General features: G+C 43.0%; 1 pseudogene; it reads right to left on the bottom strand.

Annotated features, from left to right (window-relative positions):
- Nucleotides 1-776: 776 nt before the first annotated feature.
- Nucleotides 777-2,392, bottom strand: LOC120819765 (cyclin-dependent kinase 5 activator 1-like; annotated as a pseudogene).
- Nucleotides 2,393-4,547: the final 2,155 nt, after the last annotated feature.

Raw genomic sequence — 4,547 nt, 5'->3', positions numbered from 1 at the left:
ATCTAAATGTTAAATGTAGATCTAAATGTTAAATGTAGATCTAAATGTTAAATATTCACTCTACATATCAACTGAACATTACAATATTTACGGTAATTCACGCCGCGGCAAGACAAGCTGGCAAGTCCGGATGAATGAGCTCTTGTTATAGAGCAGGGGTGTCAAACTCATTTTAGGTAGGGGGCCATACGCTGTCCACATTGAAGTCATGTGGGGGGGGGGAGGGTTCACTGACACGGAACCATCCGCGCCCGTGCCCCCTTCACTGTCAAATTTACATTTAACACTTAACATTGAGATTAAACATTAAGATAGGACATTTAAAATTTACATATAGATTTAACATTTAGATTTACATTTAACATTTATATTATTTAACAACTTTATCCTTGGAAAAGTCATTGCATTAATTTACATGAATTTCTCTCTAAATGTTTGAAAAAGTGACATATGAATATTGTCATGCTTTTTTGTGCATATGATAATGCTAAATGTAGCAAAACTGCACAGGATTTTAGAACGTGCGACATTTTACAAACGGCGCCCCATAATTAACAACACAAGGTAGTGGTGGTTGATGGAAATGCCAATGCTTCAAAAAAGAATGAAAGACTTTTGTATTTAATTTAATAATATTATTTTAAACAACACGTGTGCAATTAATTACAAGATTACCAAAGGTTTCACCAAGAGTGCTCTTGCTTTTTAAACCCCACGGCCCTGTATTTAGGTGATGATTAGTTGACCCGTCTGCCCCCGCTATCCACAGCATCCCCTCAACGGTCCAGGCCGATGAGCAGATGGCTCCGCTTCACCTCCTTCTGGCTCTCGTTCTTCAGGTCGGCAAACACCTGCCTGAAGAAGTGCGGGTTGGAGTTGATCTGGAGCATCTTCACGCTCATCAGGTTGATGATTGAAAGGCAGCGGTAACCGAAGATCTCCTTGGAGCTCTTCACCAGGAAGGGCTTGAGAGGGTAGGAGATCTCGTTGCCCATGTAGGAGTAAGACAGGTAGAGGCAGGTGAGGAGCACGACCTGCAGCTTGTGCTCCGTGGCCACCTCGGAGGAGACCACGTCCCGGCACAGCATGTAGACGACGACCACGTTTGCAGGGGTGATAAACTCCTTGTCCTGCCACCCCTTGAGCAGCAGGGAGCAGTCCACGCTGCGCAGCCACAGCACTGGGTCGGTGGGGGAAAGGTACTTCAGCCTGTAACAGCGCCGGCACAGAAACTCTGAGACAGCGCAGTAGCTCGCTGGTGGAGGCCTGTACAATCACCCTTTTGGGGGCCCCGGGGACTGTGTTGGAGTTGGTCAGAGGGGCCTTCTTGACGGACGTCACCACGTTGTTGGAGGCCTTGGTAAGAGCCGGGGTGCTCTGGTCCTGGGCGAAGGTCGCACGACTGCGACTTCTGGATTTTGTATTACATACTTCGCTTTTCTGTATCCACGTGAGCCGTTGCAAATGGACAGCAGACTTTGCATAGCTTCTGGTAGCGTTTTGGTTGCACTGATTATTCCGATGATGAAATCTCCTGAGCAACAACAAACTTTTGTACAGGTTTAAAGTTAAATCAAGAAACCAATAACACCCCTGTGTCATTAGGGAAAGTGGAAAAGAGTGAGTCCAGATTATGAATCTAAAAGCATTCTTTAACTAGGCACAGGACTATAAAATGTGCAACAACATACCCCTATTTAGCTATATAACATATAAAGGCCTCTGCAGATGAGCACGTTCACACTTATATATTTCAATCATTTTCTGTGTCAATGGAGCTTGGTTCTTGATCCAACCTGAAGAAAGAGGCCAATTCCTTTCAAGTGAACCCATGTTAAACTGGGCCGAGCCCAAAGCCTGATTCTAAACCACTGGAGTCCTGGACATTAAATGAGATCAACTTGTAAAAGCAGGGTAGGGATTAATATGCAGTTTTTTGCTAGTGGAATCAGGTTCATGTCTATTCATCTTTAGATAAGATGTACAAATATATGCAGCAATTTTCCCGAGCTGGCTGTACTTAAAATTATTGTTTTCTTCTTCATCCACAGGTCCAAAGGGGGCCAATGAACAGATCCAGCATGGCCCCATTAAAATGACTTTACGAAAAAGCAACAATGTGGACACACACATGGCTACATGCAGTTTCACATCATTTATATGACTTGTTTTAAACATTAAACATTTAGTTTGCGCACCAGCTCCTCCCCTCCCGGTTACTTGGACAAACAGTCAGGCACAGACCGATGCAGCCCAGCAAGACAAGAGCTGGTAGAATGGTTTTTGAGGATGAGGAGGAGGAGTAGGAGGAGAAAACAAACAATCTGCAGGAAAGCCAAACGGGCTATCACTCTTGACAAAACAGATGTTGGAGGTCCTCTTCCAACTCCATGTCTGATGGCTTCACATGACTTCCAATGAGGCAAAAAAGGTTAAGCGTGCAGGCCATTGGGTTTTATTAAAATAAGGTTGATTTGTTTAGGCAGACAAGGAGGTACCCAAAAAGACAGGAGGAATACAACAATATACAGAGCAGAATGCACATTACATTGATGGAACTGGAATAGTTTATTTTCATTTCTCTTGTTTCCAAAATGTCTCTATCTAGGGGCTCTGGGGCTCTGAGGCGGTTATTGGGCCCAGCTGTGGTTTGAGCTAGATAATAACACAGACACACACAATGACATAATGCAATTGCTAAGAAGGTGTACTGTTTTCTTCTCCATCGTGTTTAGCATGTTACCATGCTTACATATCTTAAGCAGAAAAGAATGTCATTAGATATACAAGTATGCCATCATAAACCAAAGCATTGGAAGTTTGACCTTATAAAGATGCCAGATAAAAAAGACCAAATATGTCAAATTTCATCCTTGGGGGAACTTCAGAGTATATTTGTAGGCCTACCAAGTATCATGGAGGTCAATCCATTGGTTGTCAAGACGTTGTACTCAAAAAAAAAAGATCTCAACCTCATGGTGGGGCAATGGAAAATGTCCGGAGATTACAAAAATCTGTAGGATTTTTCCTCTGGGGACAAAGAATGTATATTTTGGTATATTTATTTATTATTCGGTCAGGGTCATAGTAGTGGTTCACGTTTGAAGTTAAATAAGAATGGTACTAACATGATGAAAAAAACTCCACTGTGCTTCAGAACAACAAACAGTAGACCTGATCACAGCCTAAATACCCACGCAGACAATAAATACTACACAGACTTGTTGAGCTCACGTCATTAGAGACAAGTCAATGTCTCTAATGACCCAAGTAAGTCAATGCAAGCAGCATGTGTGTGAGTAACCAAAGAAGACTATACTGTTAAGTTATAAGGCGCCAGCGTCCGTCAATTAAGGGACTTACTCTCTTCTAAAGTATGGAGGCCTACTACTCCATCACAACTAGAGGGTGGTTAAGTGTGTTTGTGCTTGCGTGTCGGGCACCATAAGCTCAATCATGTGAGCTGGTTTTCAGACATTTCAGGGTAAATATTAGGGATTTCATTTAACGGTAACACTAAGCAACAAATAGAGTAGAACTTCTTTGGGAGTTTCACGCGCCCACTTTCCCTTTAGAAAGCCTACCATTTGAGACTGCAGAATATTGCGTCAGGGTGTGACTATGGCAGACGGTGGAAATCATAAAAAAATAATAAAACTCCCTATGAGGATTCATAAGACGCCAAAGCTAATAGGGCGACCCAATGGGAAGGAGGGTTTCGAGAGAGCTATCCGGTATGAATCTTACTTTGATCCCGTCGTCTTATCCAGCCCTTCCTCTCCCTCTTTCCTTCTCCACTTCTACCTCATAGGCACCTCATCATCTTGTTAGTGGCTTTTATTTGCCCAACATGTGAAAGACGCAATAGCTGCAGGTCAAAAACCCACCGTTTTTTTGCTCTCCTGGCTTCTCATCCGTAAATGCAGAAGAATATGATATTTCAGGGCAAACTTTCTGCAAATTGTGTCTATATTTCTTTCTTCTAGGGGACACTGTTCTCTTTGCCTTCCCTGTGTTTTTTCCACCGTTCACCTTCTGGTATTGTCCTCCCCCCATCAGACTCTATTATCCTTTCTCCTCATCCTTCAACCTCCTCTTCTTTTGCCCTCTCCCATAGGGTCTCATCTTCTATTTTGCATCAGCCATTCATTATTCTCCACACTCCTTGAATAATGCAGTCCTCGCTGCATCTGCTTCATGATCATAAGATCATAATCTCTGTGCTCAGCATATTATATTAGATGCAACCACTGCAGAGGGATCCTTTCCTGGTTTTCCCCTTGTTCAGCGACAGTCATCACTTAAAGTGAAAACAAATATTTAGGGACACATTTCATGCAGGAAACAATGGCTTAACTCCTAAACATCTATCACCGATGCTCCCCAAAAAAATCTAATGCTTAGGGTTGCGCATTTCGGAGACAACATAGTATCGAAGCAGGGCCTATTACAAGAGGTTTCCCGTAATTACAATTAGGCCTTGGCACTCACCGCGGCTGGTATCAAGAGTCACGTGAGGGCTGTCATTGGCAGGGTAATGTTCACCA

Source organism: Gasterosteus aculeatus, chromosome 5, assembly GCF_964276395.1.
Source record: "Gasterosteus aculeatus chromosome 5, fGasAcu3.hap1.1, whole genome shotgun sequence".
Classification (NCBI taxonomy): Eukaryota; Metazoa; Chordata; class Actinopteri; order Perciformes; family Gasterosteidae; genus Gasterosteus; species Gasterosteus aculeatus.
The sequence above is the reverse complement of the archived record's forward strand: the minus strand, read 5'-3'. Positions and strand labels throughout refer to the sequence as shown.